This window comes from Mesocricetus auratus, unplaced genomic scaffold (genome assembly GCF_017639785.1).
Source record: "Mesocricetus auratus isolate SY011 unplaced genomic scaffold, BCM_Maur_2.0 Super-Scaffold_6730, whole genome shotgun sequence".
In the NCBI taxonomy this organism is placed as follows: Eukaryota; Metazoa; Chordata; class Mammalia; order Rodentia; family Cricetidae; genus Mesocricetus; species Mesocricetus auratus.
In genome coordinates this window covers 102324821-102343010 of record NW_024429184.1, presented here as the reverse complement: position 1 = coordinate 102343010, position 18190 = coordinate 102324821, and the positions used below count along the sequence as shown (strand labels likewise).

The 18190-nt window shown below is 44.1% G+C and overlaps 1 protein-coding gene and 1 long non-coding RNA gene across 6 annotated transcripts in view; one reads left to right on the top strand and one right to left on the bottom strand.

The window, feature by feature from the left end:
* Positions 1-18190, top strand: part of Snx24 (sorting nexin 24) — a 140469-nt gene that overhangs the window by 102859 nt on the left and 19420 nt on the right. The gene's annotated exons all lie outside the window — the stretch shown is intronic.
* On the bottom strand, positions 1065-16525 carry LOC121138868. Its single transcript, XR_005875746.1, has 3 exons — positions 16310-16525; positions 15130-15308; positions 1065-1179 (listed from the first exon to the last, which is right to left on the bottom strand). It is a non-coding gene; the product is annotated as an uncharacterized LOC121138868 (long non-coding RNA).

Genomic DNA, 18190 nt, shown 5'->3' with positions numbered 1-18190 from the left:
AACATGGTTTTTCAGGAACTGTGTGAGCATTCAGTTAAAACCATGATGCACTTAAAGCACTGTTTTGGACCTAGACAAGGCAGGACATTTAAATGGAGAGAATATTATGACTAGAACGTTCTGATGAAATCTTCTGTCCATTCATTTGCTCATGCATTAATTCAGGAATCGGCTTCTGTGAAGGATGCTTCTAGGCCTGGCCTCTCATGTACTTTCTTCCCCACCTCCAGGATGGCTGCATAATGTCACCGCTAGCCATTTTGCTTAAAATGTTTATTTTTATTTCTTGTGTGTATGGCTGTTTGCCTGTGTGTATATATGTGTGCCACATGCCCACCCGGTACCCAGAGAGGTCAGAAGACAACCTCAGATCCCTTAGAACTGGAGTTACAGACAGTTGTAAGCCACCATGTGGCTGCTGGGATCCAGGCTCCTCTGCTCTGAAGTGCTGAGATGTCTCCATCTTGTTTCACTTATAGGCAAAGGTGCAAGTGAGGCTCTAGACTTTCTTCACAGGACTGCAGAGTAGGGGCTGGCCTCACATCCTTCTGGACATGGAGAGCCGGGCTGCTGTAAGGAATTTCAAAGGAGAGAACAGGCCCTCCAGCCCACACTGCGGGAAGAGCACTGGGGTACAGGAGGCTGTGAATTAAAGTTCAATGATACAGTTTCACACTCATGTGAAATGGGCGTCCCCTTAATCCTTGCCTGAAGACATGCGACACCCCAACAATCTTAAAAACTGGGTTTAGTAAAAAACACACATTGCTAATTGTTGGGAAGCTACCCCTGTAGGGTACGGATGCTGCTCAGCCTCCTCTGGAGTCTGAAGCCCCCACCCCATCATCTGATCCAGCAGAGGAAGGGGAGAAGATAGTATGTGACTTCTGAAGTGTTGGGAGCCTCAGCACATCTTGAACATGATGCTTTGGAAAGTTGCTTTTGTTATGGCATCCTGTTGCCATAGCAATATGTGTAACCTCCTGTCTGTCTCGCTGAAACCTAGAAGTGTTACTTGGGGCCTGCTCAGAAATCGTTCATAGGAGGAATCTCATTTGGTCTTTCTCCAAAACTTTATTAAAAGCAGCATTCTCCAGTTGCTCTATAATTGTGTGACATCACGAGAGAAGAGTTTCCTGGCCGCATCTCAGCAGGTCTCTGCATTGCTGGTGAATGGAGCTGGTAGAAAAGGAAGGGGAAAAAAACGACAGTTTAGTAAGAGCAGCTGCGGGACCTACTTATCTTAGAAGAGTAATGTTGTCATAATGGCAGCTGTTAAAACCAAGTCTGTCTGAATTATGTTGAATTTCTGGTCACTCTTGAGTGCAGTGAGCAGTTCCAGCATCCTAGCACAGCAGGCACAGGACTCACAGGGTAAAAGTCAAACAGGAATGGAAGAGGCCTTTGGGTTGCTAGTAAACATCCTAAAGTGGAGCCTGCGTTGAATTCAGACAAGGTGTTACTGTGTAGGGAGGCATCTGCAGTCCTCCTTCCTCACCTCTGGAGGATGAGGGCTACAGATGTGAGCCACCAGACCCAGCTGAATGTTTTATGCATGCATCTTATGTGATACATAGTTGACGTAGTATTGCCTTCACATCAGCTGTGAGTAAATATGTATCTACTGGCTTTTACATTTGAGGAGCACTGGTCAAGGGGTGCTTAGTCCTGTATGAAATCCCTGGCTCAGCCATTCCAGTAGATCTTACATAAATGAAATAGTGTAGTGATGTGTTTTAACAAAACCAGATAGTCAGGTTCAAGAGATGACTCAGCTGTTAATACTTGGTGATGTTGCAGAGGACATAGGTTCAGTTCCCAACACCCAAATGGCAGCGTACTGCATTTGTAACTCTAGTTCTGAGGGATCCTATGCCCTCTTCTGGCTTCCCTGGGTACTGCAAGCACATGGCACCCAGGTATATACAAACACACGGGCAAAAACACTCATTCACAGAAAATGAAAATAAATAGACTCTTTTAAAAGTAGCAAAACAAGCCGGGCGTTGGTGGCGCACGCCTTTAATCCCAGCACTCGTGAGGCAGAGGCAGGTGGATCTCTGTAAGTTCGAGACCAGCCTGGATTACCAAGCGAGTTCCAGGACAGCCTCCAAAGCCACAGAGTAACCCTGTCTCAAAAAAACAAACAAACAAAAAAAAGTAGCAAAACAAGAGTCTTCCTGTACATCTTGCAATTTATTCAACTACTCTCACGTTATTATTTTAGATAACTATTGTACCATGTAGCTCTGCCAGGCTTGGAACTTTCTCTGTAGACCAGGCTGACCTTGCACTCACAGGCTTGGAACTTTCTCTGTAGACCAGGCTGACCTTGCACTCAAAGGCTTGGAACTTTCTCTGTAGACCAGGCTGGCCTTGCACTCACAGGCCCTCATGCCTCTGCCTCCTGAGTACTGGAATTAAAAGCACATGCCACCATACCCAGCCTCTGTTTTTCCTTTAGCCTTTATTTTTATTTCCTGTGCTGGGTATTGAACTTAGGTCCCACATCTTAGTTTGACGAGTGCTTTTGCAGGCAGGGTGTGAAGGTGAGCATCTGCAGCCCCGGGACTGGGAGGGCAGAGGCAGGAGGACTAGAGTCAGAACTACATGGAGAAAACCCATCTCAAAGAATAAATCCAGAGTATGACAAACCCCCTTCTGTGGATAAGAGTGGTGGGTGTTTACCTGCTGGTGGGGGACCCCTCACTTTCACACCCTGGACCCAAGTTCCCCCGAGCTACTGCAATGGAGTTAATGCTGCCCAAGAGGCTGTTACATCTAATGCACTCCTTGGCTGTGCCCTCTCCGCCTTTTCCTGTCCCCCATGACAGAACTGTGTGCTGGTTTGTTTGCTTGTTAGACGCTGTGACACTGAGGCGGCTCCTTCATCCCCTGCCCTTGCAGTGAATATAGGTGATTGTCACTGCCGCTGTTCCCAGAGAGCCCTTCTGACAACAGCTGCACAGACAGACCAGCTTTCTGGTTTTATCCTCCTATGCCTGGGCGGGGAGTTGAGATGGTTATAGTGTAGCAGTGTGATGGGTGTTGGAGAACCACCGGCCAGCTTTCCCTGCTGTTATTAGAACCACTAATTAGAAACTAGCCGTGGGCGCTTAGGACCTCACTGAGATGTTCTCCCTACTCCACAGTGGTGATTCGGCTCCTTCCCGCCTAGGCTGCCTCCCCTGCCCTGGGCTTGCTTATCTCAGAGGTTCCTGCTGGCTGTCTCATCACTTCCTTGTTGACAAGCTCCACGGTGGGCTGTTTTGGAAAAATATGGACCCTTATTAAATCCCTTTATGAGACCATTATTTTCACTTAAAACAGTCCCGTCCCCGTGTCCCGGGAGCTGTTGTGGCCAGTCCAGAGTACGTTCTGGCTTGTCGTCCCCGTATCCATCCCTGATGATTAGCACCTTGTTCCTTTCCGGGATCTTCCTGGTAGTTTCTCTCTTGACTCTGGCCACTCTGGGTCATGCGCACAGTCTGAACTCCTAACCTCTTTCAACTATAAATCTAGGGACATCATCTACCTGCCGGAACACCTGAGTGGCTCCTTGTCAAGTGCCAATCTGAGATGTCCTTGGGCCACATGTTCCGAACGCCAGTGCCGTTCTTGTGTGATCCCACGTCAGCCCACTGCCTTGCCATCCGTTGGCCAGCGTGTTTGTCACGCTGTGCCTGTCCACACCTTCTGCTCATGAGAGCATCCCCTGGAGACCCATCTCTTTCGTGGGGTCCTTCTGTAGTCTTCCCATTCAGACGTGATAGCCTTAAATTCTAGCGCACTTTAATTTTACTGTCATATTTTACCTTCTGTTAGCATTCTTAGAGTATTGATCTTATTTTCCACACATCCTGTGTGCCATCCATGTAGGCTCCTTCCAGTGTCCTATAACCTTAGCTCTCCCCCTCATGTGCTGACCTAGCAAAATTGCCAGGTAGTTGGGCTTCGTGTACTTACTTTTAGATTTAATTAGTTTGTGTGAGTGTTTTGTCTGCATGTACATATATGTACCTCTTCTGTGACCTTCGGAGGTCAGAAGGCGACGTTGAATCCCTGGCTACTAGAGTTACAGAGGTTTGTGAGCCATCACATGGGTGTTAGAAGCCTTCATTTGGTTTCAGCAAGAACATCACATGCTCTTAACTGCCGAATCAACTCTCTAGCCCCAACACATGATTTTTTAGAATTCTCTGTAGCCAAAAGAAATCAAAGTTATCACAGATTTAAATCAGCCATCTGACAAATCGTCTGAAAAATCTATTTACAGTAAATATGACAGAGTTCTGACTCCCAGGATAAAAAGAGCTTTTATAATCGCTTGGAGAAAATTGGAAAATTCATTTATTCAAAAAGTAATTATGAATGGAGCCAGTGAGATGACACTTGCCACCAACCTGGCAGCCAGAGTGTGATCTGCACAACCCACACACAGACGGAAGAAGCGACTGATGTCACAGAATTACCTTGTACCACGTACATACTGTGGTACCTATGCCCCCCCACATGTTCTACATACACACAATGACAATTGTTTAATCTTTAAAAATTACAAATGTTCCATAAATCAGGAAAAATTAATTTTATAGTTAACCAGAATGTGGCCAGCCAAGACAACACTTTTACATCTACAAAAGTTGAAAGAAAACATCTGTGTTCATTGTTGGTAAGGCTATGAAGAAATAACCATTCCCATAAGCCTTCAGGGATGCAAATTGCAAGAATCTTTTGGGAAGGAATTTGGCAATTCCCTCTATGAATCTATCAGACAATTATTCTTACATGATTTGGTTTCATGGTATGTGAAGCCTTTTCATTATAATGTATTGTTTAAAAAATTGTTCAGTGAGAAGGGAGTTGGTTAAAAATCTCTATCCAGTGAAAACCTTAATAAAATATTCCATAGAAATTCACAAGATTACTGTAAATCTGTGTGTTCTGCCCTATGGACTGATTGAGAAAGAAACATGGAAGTTCTTCAGAGACAAGCTTACAGCTATAATGCTCTGTCTGGTGATGGGTGGTATTTACATTTCACCCTCAGGAAGACTAGAATTCAGGAAGATCAAGAAAGTCAGTCAAAACCGTAGAACATAGATTCTAGCAAAATCTTCTAATAGTTAGAGTTTTTAAAGTATGAATTCTGTATTTCTTTCAAAACCACAGCTTCTTACTGCTACTTTTTTCTTCTGGGTGAGACAAGTTGGGTGAGGTTAGCAATCCCGTGTTACCGTGTTATTGCAACCGAGTAAGGAGCTGGCTCTCGGGCTCAGGATGGAATCCCCTCCCCCAGAGCAAGGCCGTTTGGTTTTCCCTGGCACACAAGGATGCTGAGTATCCCTGGTCGAGTCCTGCCCACCCTTTATACCAGTAATTGCATTGTTCCATGTCTTTATCAAGGACTCCTTCGCCAATAGGTTTGGGGAGGGACAAGTGTCAGGGAGGAGAAGGCACAGTGAAGTCCCTGTGATTGAGCGAAGATTGCACTGCTCAGGTCACTCCACAAAAACTTGTCAGTTTGCTGCCCAAATAAATGCCTAGGGGGCATAAGACACAGAGCACAGTGACCCCGGGAAGAAAAATCAATTGCAATTCATATTTCATCCGTCTATAACTGCTCTGGAAGGCATGGCTCCAGTTTGTTTATAGGCTTCCCCCTTCTTCCCCCCCCTCGTCTCCCTCTCTCTCTCTGCTTCCTTCTGCTGACTGTGACTCGTGGGCTCTGCTTTACAGTGAGGCAGATGTTGGACTTTTTCCCTTACCCACATCACCATGTTTATTACCCATGCCCTGCACTAGATTTGATCAGTGCACCAAACTGTAGACAGGCATAGACATAGTTTACTTTGCTTTGAGATTCTTGCAGGCTTGGGGCCTGTGTTCTGCTGTTTCACTAGAAGTGAGGCGAATGTGTGCAGGTGCCCGTTCTTCACACTGTTACTCAGGAAGGTTTTCCTCATCAACTGGGGATTTTTATCCATGGTCTTAAAAGCTTTTTAAATCAGGATAACGGCCCCTTAACACTACTAAGTTTGAGAACCATCTAGTGTACCTTCCTTCGACTTTCTTGCTCCAGCCCCCACCCTGCCCCCACCTACACTCTCTCGGGCGAGGCCGCTCTTGGATTCGCAGCCCCGCTGTGGACTGAGATGTCATAGGGACAGAGAAAATGCTGCTCACTTTATGGATTCCTGTTAGGTCAACAAAACTTTGGCAGCATTGATTAACTTGACAGTGAGTCCAGCAGTACATTTATCACTTATGGCTGTGCTGTAGAAAATCTAATAAGAGGCAAACAATTCCCTTTAGAGCTGTAGCAGGTTCACTGTGGCCAACAGAGCATGCACTGGAAATCCCTGCCTTTAAATTATACCCTTGCTGCTGGTTGGGTCATTGACTCAAAGCTACTGCCCTCCTGCAGCCACACCGCTGTTGTTAATTTCATCTCAAGTATTTGATCTAAACGAATACTTAAATAGTTATTTCTGTGCAATGTTTTTTGAGATGAATTAGACACAACTCTCTAGTGATGATTTGAAAATAACGTCCAGGCAGAAGAGCCTGTAGTTTGGGGTATTAGGGAACTGGGACTGCTGCAGGGAAAGTACATTCTGAACTCAGTGATTTAAGATTGATTCTCCATGGGGAACACTTGGTAAGGAAGAGAACTTGTTAGCTGCATTTGGTGTGAAATGGCATACACGTGTATATTGCTGGGAATCTGGTGGATCCTTTGTGGGTTTTTCTATATTTCAAGGATATCCTGTTAGGAGTTTTAATACTTTTGTTCTGTCCACTAAGCATCGTTACTCATTTTTCCCAGTAGACCACACAGATCTTCAGCAGTGTGCTCCGGTGTGCATGTGTGAGACAGGGACACACCCATTTATTAAATAGCCGATTGCAAGGAGTTTAGAAAAAATGTGGTGGATTTAGAAGATGAGAGTCAAGTATAAAAAGGCCAAGTTCTTCGGGTGTATTGTAAACTGAATACTGAAGAGAGTTTTGCTAGCCGGAAACCACACCTGCTGAAGGAGCAGCCGGTGTCTCCTTGTGTCAAGGGCTCTCTTTCAAGGAAGATGCCTAATTTATTTTCTTTCCTTTCTTTTGTTGTCGTGCTATGTTAAAATTCACAGTTCAGCTTGAGAGCGCCAGTCCAGATGAGGACGCTTTCCAACTTTGTTCCTTTGCTTGCAAACGTTCTTGAATTGGGAGCTTTTCCACAGTAGCGTCTCAGAAATGATAGTTTTCCCTGTAGGAAGAAAGGTATTCTGCCAGAATCAGTTGTCAAGAGGGTTCATATAATAAGGCAGCTTGTGGTATGACTAACGGAAACAGCATGAGCAGGAAATTCCCATAGCAGTTTGTTTTTGGAAGAAAAACTGAGTTCACCTGAAACATGAATACATTAAAACTAAGACTTAGTAGGCAGCATGTAGAGCCAGAGGATGGCTGTTCTGAAGCCCGTGTCAGTGGCTGCATCCAGTATTTGTCTTTGAGATCCTAAACAGCATATGAACCAAAGTTGCTTTTTCTTGAGATTGGGAACTGGCCTGAATCAGTAACATTTAAGCCTGTTGACATTAGTGTTTTGATTTAATTCAGTGCAAATGTGTTCCATTTAATCTGCAGGATAAATTCAGTGCCTTTCCCTTCTGAACCAGGCTTTTCTGAAAGAGCTCCATCTACCTCGCTGGGTTTTGCAGGTTACAATGGGAGTGCCCCCACCACTTGCCCCAGTGAGCAGAGGCCGGATATTGATTAACTATCACACTGGCATCAGAACTACTCTTAGGATTCAATTTTTTTGTTGTTTTGCATATTTTATTGATCAAAGTGGTAAATGAGCATCAAGCGTGCAAGAAGACGATGAATTGTTTACTTGCATAAAATAACCTTTCAATAAGGGAAGATGCATGGCTCACACTTCGGTTCTGTTCTGCGGCCCGAAGCAGATGGCATTCAGCTGCTATTGATTTACTTCCATAGTTAAGGAGCAGCCTGCAGCCTGGCATGCCCACTGCATTGTAAAAAGGGGTGCAGACTTGGGGACCAGGATGGAGGCCAAGAAGGACTGACAAGTCTGTCCCCAAATCCTAAGGAAAAATAAAAATCTTATTTGGGAACCATGCATAACTACTTAACTGCAAATGTGAATTAACATAGTCACATGTCATAGGCCACTTCACACACTGCTGCTTAGAAGGAGAGGGCATTTGTGGTCATCACATAGGCAGATGTACCCAGTAAATAAAGAACAGAGTAATAATCACCGAATAGTAATATCAAGCCCGTCATCATGGAAGGAAGCAAAATGAAACCTTTGTTCCTATGTTCAGGGCAAAAGTGGGTCTTCTTGAACCATACCATACAGTGCCCATATTGAGCCTTCTGGCCTGAGATCAGAGTGAACACACAACTGCTCTGACAGTCCTACTTGTGCTAACCCCTTTGCCATCTCTGAGTATGCAGGGCTCCACCCATATCCTTTGTCAGCGGCCAGATTTTGTCTTGAAATGTCTTTCCATAATTGGTAGTTACAGATGTTGAGTTTGTAAACATTTCCCTTTAAGCTGTGTCCAACATTGACTTTATATCATAAAAACTAAGAGTAAGCTAGCCTACCAGTTGTAGATTTTTTTCTTACTTCTTCTAGACTCATTAAATACTGAAAACCTCTCATCAAAAACAACATGAACAAGTAGAAAATAGACTTCACAGTAATGTGCATTTGTTTTTTCACTCATGTACGCACTGTCATGTTTATCTGGCTTAAACTACTTTGCAATTTGTAATTTTAAGTAGAAATAAAATACGCAACAAAAAATTGGACAGTGAAGTTACTTGCCCATCATTACAGGTCTCTGCAGATCTTCACTGGGCTCTTGTAAAGTCCCAAGAAATAATTGTCCTAGAACTGTTTCTATAGCAGCTGTTCCTTGTAGTGGAAACATTTCATTATGTCATTTTCCTTGTTTGTGGGGTAGAGAGTCAAGTTCACTCAGCTTGGTTCCAGGAGAATGTGAGCTCTGTCTGATGTTCTGTTCAGTTTCCAGACCTTCCACCCAAGAGACAGGCTTAGGGACTGGGAACGGTGGCAGGGGAAGGAGATGGACTTGAAATGGTAGTGTGTTGACTTGGGGGATGTCTGTGACCAGCTGCTATGCATCTAGGGTGATTCGGAGGATTTGCATGGGAGACAAGCTCTCATTCCCAAGAAAGGAAGGCAAGAGCAGTCAGTGTCCACTCTGAGAAGGAAAGGAGGTTGAAAGACGAAAAGTTCTTTGCCCCAGCAAGTTGCTGCATTAGAGAGAAATAGAGGTTCCGATATGGCAATATGAATACCTTGTCTCAAGTGCACGAGCTGTGTCCAAGGGCACAGATGACACCATAGGGCAGACAAACTGATTTACATCATTGTGTTGACTGTGCAGCCCAAGTACAATAATGAGGTTAGGGTTGGCAACCAGAAATTAACTTACTGAAATTCACCATAGATTCCTCATTTTGGATATGTGAAAATTCAAGCAAAATGTCATTTGTGCTTGTCGAGCATGTTTTCACAGGCAAGTGATATTTCTATACTGGCTTACAGTTGAGTGACTTTAGGGTGGTATACTTTTCCTCAGCAGGGGACGTGTTCCTTCCCCGTTCTCTTGGCCATGCCCAGCACTGAACGTTAGCCATATTCAACAGTCTTTTTGTTGATCAAAAGAATACTTCTAGTGTTTTGCCCAATTGTCTGGCATACTCTTGAATATCAGTTGTAAGAGAATGGAAAAATGAAAAGGAGATTTATCTCCCTTTTTAAAATTCATACACCAGCTTTATTTAGGTCACATTTACATACCACAAAGTACACACATAGCGTGTGATTCAAGCACAAATTCATATTCATGTGCACTCATACAGTCCAGTTGGAATGGTTGCTGTTATGTACTTGACATCTTAAAGTTAAGATATTAGCAGTTGCCTGGGCCAAAACCTTCTCCATGTTGATCTCATGCCTGACTTCCCAGGAAATGCTGAGCACAAGAGCCATTGTTAGTTGTGTTGCACAGACTTGCCAGAGCGCCTGCTTGTGGTGGGGTCTGAAGTGTGCTTGTGCCTGCTCTACTGCCACTAGTCACATTGGTTTTAAACAGTTCTTCTGACAGGCGTGTCACCGTATTTCACTTAGCACGCGAACTGAAGGATTTTGTGACAAATTAAATTACTTTATGTATTACAAAATTTTTCAATTTTGTGTAACTTATTTATTTAATCTATGTGTGTGTTGCATGCACACGTGTGTGTATGCACATATGCAGATCAACGGACAACTTAAGGGAGTCAATTCTCTCCACCATGGCAGTTGTAGCAATTGAACCCACGTGGTCAATGCTGGCAGCAAGCGCCTTTAACCACTAAGCCATCTTGCCAGCCCTCAACTCAGTTTTGTTTTGTTTGTTTGTTTTTAAGCTACTACATTTGTGACTGTGATAATGGTGACAGAGGGCATTGGTAGTCATTGATCTACTTCTCCAAATAAAATTTTAAGCTTTTCCTTCCAAGAGGAACCCTCAGTACAAACTGAAGACATCAAATGAAATGTTCTGCTTTCAACGAGTGACATGCTCCCCTCAGTATTTAACGAGTAATTACAAAGTTAGTCCTGGACACAAAGATGAGGCCAGTAGCCATTTCCCTCTGAGTGTTTCTGACATATTTAAGGCATATCTATGTGCTTATATTTAGGTTATTCTTTGTCTTCTTTTTTCTCTTAAATGAAATATTACTTGTTTTGTATACTCACATTGACTTCTGCATCACTGTGAGGTGTCACTTCTTGGCTCTTTGCCTTAGGGTAGTTAGAACTTACACCTTCTTTTTAATATGTTAAAATGTTTAGCCATACTGTGTGCCATCTACCAGAAATGGAAGCTATTTGCCTTGGGCTCTGTGCAATTCAGACTCAAACCTGTTAGGAGTCAGGGCAGGGCAGACTTCCAGTCAAGCCTAGTCATTAGCTTCTAGTGGTAGAAAGACTAGTGACTCAGGCTCCCACATCCTCTGAGTGTACACTCAGAGTAATCAGCAGTTGCTTTCTAATCTGCAATTGAGTTGTTTCTATCCACATTCAGAGTGAATTTGGTATATCTGAAAAGGTATGCTTTGGCGTCTACTAAACGTTGATATTAACTGTGGTAGTCACCCATCATGTTAACAATGTAACACTGCTGGAAAGTCATGACAACCTGTTGGTTTGGCTTCGGACTTGATGTTCTTCAGGAGCCATTCCTCTTTGTAATAGTCAGTGAAGAAATACCTCATCTCTTTACATGGGAGTTATCGGCCGGGAGTTCGTGCAGACACGGGTCCCTCGCCTTTCCCTCTGCAACCTGCTTCCCTCCAGCTCTGCATGGTTGGCACAGCAGTTTGTTGAGTTCTGACTTGAAAAGCAGGCTTCCCCCAACCACAGGTGTCATTAGCCAATTCATGTGAGCACTCAAGTATCTCCATGTGCATTCTCACGGAAGCGACCGCTCCATACACTTTTATTTTGATCCATCAAATTGATCCTTATTTTATTTTCACACAGATGACAGTGAGCGGAGTGGGATTTCTAAGCTTAAAGTGGCTCCCCCAAAATTAGAGCATTAACCCCAAAAGCACTGAATTCCCTGATCAGCTTGCTGCTTTCTGCTCAGACTTGGAGAGGGCACCTGCTGTTTAATGTAATTAGTTTCAAAGGGAATGTCAAATCAGTCCTCTGGACCCAAAACCCTCCTAAGGAAGGATCAGGGAGACAAAACAAGACAAGTTACTACAGTCAGGAAACTCCCCTCCTATATTATTCGGGGTCAGTGTTAAGGGGTCCACTTTGCTGTCCGGCTTACTTCTAGTTACCAAGTGCTCTCAAGACAGGGCTCTCACAAGTGCTCCATGGAGCATGTTTGACTGCATTAGGAAAATCAGTACATTTCTGGAAATTCAACATCAGTTTTCAGTTTTCACAATACTTAAAAAGACAAATTAGGCCAGGTGGTCTTCAACCTGCATTTTTCCCCATGGGCATTCAAAAGTATGCCAAACAAAGCTATTTCCAAGTCCCCTTTGGTGCTAAAACTCACCTTACAACGAGCTGTAATAAAAAGCAGAAGGGGACTGGACTGCCCGCAGGTTAAGGCCAACCCAGGGACATCACTGTTCTGTTTGGTTATTTCTCCCACAGCTTAAATGACAGTCGCTTATTTGATCAGCAACATGAATGTCATCCCCTCTTTGCTGATTTTTCCCTCTGTCGTCTGTCTTGGTAAGTCTTGCTTCCCTAGCCGAACAGAACTGACTTGTGTTCCAGCATCTCATGGAGGAGGTATGGATGAGGTGAAGTGGGAGCCGCTTACTCTTGTGGGAGCAGCAGGATGAGAGAGGGACCCTTAAGGAAGTTCAGGGAAAAAGTACAAGACTTGGATCCTCGGTCCCACCCCAAAAGATGAGCTGGCAGGACAGGGTTCTGACTCTCTTGAATGCCATCTCTTCAAGCTAGTAAGTATTCTTAAGTTGACCCACCTCGAAGGTGATGGTTAAGTGACCCAGCCCCTGTGAGGCCAGTAATTGAGACACAAAACATCCCAAAGACATTAGATGCCATTTGTTTGTTTGTTTTTGTTTTTGTTTTTTCATAGCAGATCCCTTGCTTGGTAGCCTACCTGTCTATAAATCCTTGTGAACTGAGCTTCCAACAGCTTTTGGTCAGATGCCGTTCCCAAACAGAACATTCCACCTTCAGCCTGTAGCTATAGTATTTCTCTTTGTAAATGCAGCCCGACCTCTCTTTCTCAGTGTTTACCTCTGATTCTGTCTATGGAGTAACCCTCATGCATTCAAAGCTCTTGGTTGTTTAGCTTTGCTTCGTGTGAGACAGGTTCTAGCTGCACAGTCCAGGCTGACTTGAAATTGGCTCTCTCTCCTGTGCTCCCCTCCAGGGACGACAGGTGTATACCACGATGTAGAGCCAAAATCCTGTCTTAGATCCGGAGGTACAGTAGTGAATGAGACACTCACTCAATCCTGCCCCCTTGGAGCTGGAGTTGAGTGGAGGAAAACCAAGTGAATGTAAAAGGAAATACAGGAAGCAAACGAGACATCAGGAAGGTAAATGTCTGGGTGCCAGTGGTGAGGGCGACACCTGTGAGGTGGCGTCTACATGGAGGAATGCTGTCCATGGGAAGTGAGTGTGTGGACTCACTGTGGGCCAGAGGACCGCTGAAGCGGAAGTGTCTCAGCGAGTGGGAAAGGATACCAAGTAATGCTGCCAGCAGGCTGGCGCTGAAGAAAGAGACAGCAGCCTTCAGACACTGGCAACTGGGGGGATAGACGGAAGTAAGGAACGTGATGGGGACTGGAGTGGCAGATTATTATTGTTTCAGGAAGTAAGTCATCCTTTAGATATTTTGAAATGGACATGTTTGTAAGACATTCGGGTGGGAAGGAAAAATTTTTTAAAGAAATTCAAGTGGGCATGTTAACTACATCTTTATTTCTGTGAATCTAAAGCCTGCGTGAAAAATCCAGCGATTTGCTAGCAAGTTGTGCCTCATTAGTGTTAAGGTTTTTAAAACCGTGGAAGAAAGTGTGCCAGAAAAGAAAGTGACAGCAGAGGCTTGAAGACCTCTCTGCATTCTGAGAGGTAGGAAAAGAAGCAGCAAGAAGTAACAGTAGGAATGTGAGAAGACAAAATCCAGGAGTGTGTGAGGAAGCGGAAGTAAATGCAGCATTTGAGGAAGGGGAAGGGGCCCTTCGGGGGCTGCTCAGAAGTTGGGTGTGTGAAAACAGAACTGACTGTTGGATTTAACAACACAAAGAGTTCTGCAGGAAACAGCCTATGCTTGAAGCTGCAGTCAGTCTGTGACGATGGAGAGGGAAGGAGCTACCGATGAGATGGGGAGACTGCGCCTGAGAACTTTGCCAGAAAGAGCGGGGAAGTGGAGTAGGGTCTCAGGCTGCAGGGGCTTCGTTCACTTGTTCTGTTTCACGGCAAGATATTGGAACACACATACATGCTGACACTCATGGTTCTGCAGAGATGAGCAGTGGGTGGGCGAGTGGATGGGAACATTGATGGGTGCAGATTGATAATAGAATTAATCAGTAAGCATGAGAAGGAAAGCAGTAACTGAATAAATAGGTAACTGAAAAAGAACAAGGGATGTGCCAAGAATCAGAGGGGTGTCACACAAGCCAGTGTGGAAGTAATAGAAGAAGAAACATTGCTTCCATAAAGCTCAGGCGGTAGAAGCAGGAGAGAAGGGAAGCGCAATGAAGAGGCCAGGCGCATCTTTTTGTTCTCCTAATGTATGAAGAGGAGCTGTCAATCAGGAGGGAAGATAGAAGGCCAGATGGTGGTGGTGCACGCCTTTAATCCCAGCACCTGGGAGGCAGAGGAAGGCGGATCTCTGTGAGTTCAAGACCAGCCTGGTCTACAGAAACAGTGCCAGGACAGCCTCCAAATCTACACAGAGAAACCTTGTCTCAGAAAAAAAAAAAGAAAAAGAAAAACAGAGAAGGTAGATGAAAGTATACAGAGGAAGTAGACAGAAGAAGACTCAGGAAGGCTGGGTCTCCAGATAGCAACAGCACCTTCTGAAGTTCAGCAAATTCTTCAAGACAGGAAGTGTCAGGCCCCACCAGAGGCTGTCCAGGTTAGAACTGTTGGTGGACTGTGCCAGACAGCCTGAATGAGCCTTGTAGGTGATTCTGGCAGAAGCTTGAAAGCTGCTGTTGTTGAGAAGAAGGAACAAGGTTGCTGGGCCATATTCACGAGGATAAGAGCTTGAACTTTAAGTCAACATGATAGGCTCGCTCAGTCCTCCGTTTGGAGTTGTAGTTGAAGAGATAAAAAAAACAAGCTAGTCTATAATGGAAACAATTGGACACGTCTTCAAAGGTGTGATTTCCTCACTGTGTTTAGCAGTGTGGGCCAGGACATGGATAAGAGAATGCTGGAGGTCATCCTGAGCAGAGATGTCCTGGGGGCGGGGGAGGCATGGGACTGATGGTATTGGAGGGTTTTGGGGACTGATTTTGGGGTGGATTTGGAATCTTAAGCTGCACAAGAAGGACAGAAAAGCTAGAAGGTACCTGGGAAGTAAGAAAGAATCTGGTCAGCAGGCTGAGGGCTCACTGTAGCAAAATCTCAGAATCAGTACGCAAAAGGGCCTTGGATGCAGGAAAAGGGCCTGGGTGATCCGCCGATCCTGCTGCACTGCAGAGATGCTTTGAAGGGCAGGCTTCCATGAGCCCTGTATGTATACAACAGTCTGTGGAAGAAATACATTCCTTGCCTGTGTGAACACACTGAGGGGCCAGGAAGTTACAGCATAGTTGGATTATGTACAAAACACAAGTTGTTTTTTTTTAATTAATGGTAACATAATTAAAAACAGAAGATGATTCCCTTTTTTCCCCCAGTTTCTGTAACAGATTATTATGTTCCTATAATAAAAATATGTAATGAACTATGTCAGGCTTTTATTTATTCATTCTTAGTTTACAAAAACCTGTGTTTACTAGATTATTGCTATGGACCATGCACTATTGTAAGTTGCTGTCGCTTGAGCTGAACTTTACCATGACCATCCTCTGAAGGAGATCCTGCCATTGAGCCTATTTATAAATGAGAGAATTGGAGCACTCAGGGCCCAACAAACTAGTTCATCCCAGTTTGCTTTCTAATACTGTGATAAAGACCATGACCAAGAGGGCTGGAGAGATAGTTCAGTGGTTAAGAACATTACCTACTCTTCCAGAGGTCCTGAGTTCAATTCCCAGCAACCACATAATGGCTCACAACCATCTGTAATGAGATCAGGTACCCTCTTCTGACCTACAGGGATGCATGCAGACAGAACTCTGTCTACATAATTAATAATTAATTGATTAAATTTAATTAATTAAAAAGATCATGACCAAAAGGGTGTTTGGCTTATACTTCCCAGTCACAGTCCATCACTGAGGGAAGCCAAGACAGGAGTTTTAGGGGCAGGAACTGAATCAGATCATGGGGGAAAGCTACTTATTTTTCATTGCTTGCTCGGTTTCCATTCTTAGATACCCCATGACTACCTGCACAGGGGTGGCACTGTCTACAGTGAGCTGGACCCTTCCACATCAATCATCCATCAAGACAATGCGCCACAGGCTTGCTTACAGACAATCTGATGACTGAGCTTGTGTCGAGTTGACAAAAAACTAGCCAACATGTAGTCAAAGATTAACTTCCCGAAGATTTAAGCAAATAAATGTTCAAAGGAGCACGAACCTCACGGAGTTGTTGTAAACCAAACCATTCTCCTGCCCTGTCGCTTCTCAGTAACTGTAAAGCGATCTGTGTCCTTGATTGCTGGTGGCCCAGTGTTCAGCAGCCACTGAAGCTTGAGGGGACATCTGTAGAGAACTGGGTGGGCAGGCAAAGGAACAAGTCTGGGCCCCCAGGCATCTCCCCTGTCCACTTATGCCTCAAGGTGAGGGTGGCTTTGTACACAACCTGGGGTAGTTTGTGTGGATAGTGAGGTAGTAGTGACAGGCTGTCTGGGTTGTCATGGTTACCTGGGGTGCATCTCCTGAACCTCTCACCCAGCACCAGTGATGTCCACCCAAAATGTTACCTTGAGATGCCAGATGTTCAGCTTCTAACTACTTCTTATAGCAAGGTTTGTTGTCAGACTATCTTTGGATCACTGGCCCCCAAATAATGACATGGAGACTTATCATTTATTATGAAAGCTTGGCCTTGGTTTAGGCTCTCAACTAGCTCTTATAATTTAAATTAACCCATTTATATTAATCTACATTCTTCCATGTGGCGTTACCTCATCCCTGTACTGCCCATCCTGCTTCCTCTGAGTCTGGCTGTCAACTCTGCCTTTCTTCTTCCCAGAGTTCTCTCTCTGTCCAGAAGTCCCGCCTATACCCCCTGCCTATCTCTTTATTGGCTGTCTAGAAGTCCCGCCTATACCTCCTGCCTAGCTCTTTATTGGCTGTTCAGCTTTTTATTACACCAACCACAGCAATACATCTTCACACAGAATACAAATATCCCACAACACCTTGTCTCTTTAGTTTTATTATTTTCTTCTCTTTATTTAGTAAATTGTTTCTCTTTCAAACTTACTCAGAGTGTTTAAGATACAAATTTTCTTCTTGAAGATATATATATATATATATGTATATAGTATGTACACATATATACATTCAATCTACTAGACTTTTAATATAAATCCTTATTATCCCCCTTTATTGCTATTAGTTGAAAACTGTTAAATGATCATAAATGTTGTGATTAGAAAGATCTGTTAAATAAGATGTGTATTATCTTCATGCAGCCAGTGTGGGTGCATTTCCTGTGGTCATTCTACAGTGTTTGGATAATCCTTGGGGAGAGAAATTCAAAGAAACTCTGCATTCCTAGGGGGAGCACCCATCTGGGAGGACATCAGCTCCTCAGCTTCCATTTTTCTTTGCTCAGCTTCATGTCATTAACTGTGAGCTTGACTTCTTTTCTGCCTTGCAGTATGTGTGCTTAACACCTGTTGAGTTAGGCACACATGGTTTTCACATGTAGTTTTTTTTATAAAGTACAAGGTATGTGTGAACTGAGTTTCTTTTTGGTTTTCATATACTGTTTTTAAAGAACTAAATTAAAATGGAATATCAAAGCTGGTGTTCCTCCTCCAAATAATCTTACTCAAAATAGTAAGTTAAATACACTATCAGAAGCCTCTTCTCTCTCTCTCTCTCTCTCTCTCTCTCTCTCTCTCTCTCTCTCTCTCTCTCTCTCTCTCTCCATTCTGTAGCCTATGGGCCAACAGCAAACTTCATAACCTCCAGTTGCACAGACAGCAACCAAAATAAGTGGGTTCCATCATAGTTGAAGGTTCTCTCTCAACTGTTGGGCAGGGCGCAGTAGATAATTATAAGTCTTGCTTTATTGTCTCAAGATAATCACATATTAGAATTATTTTATTCTTTCCTCTTTTTCTTATGACCAGGAAACTATAGCTAATTTTAAATGCCCGTGTCCCAGCAAGAAGGGAAGGGAAGAGAGTGGACAGATGAGCAAAGGGAACACTGTCGGGCCTGGCTGTTCATTTTGAGGGAGCTTGTTGGTCTTTCCCGCTTACCTTGTGGTCATTACCGTCCA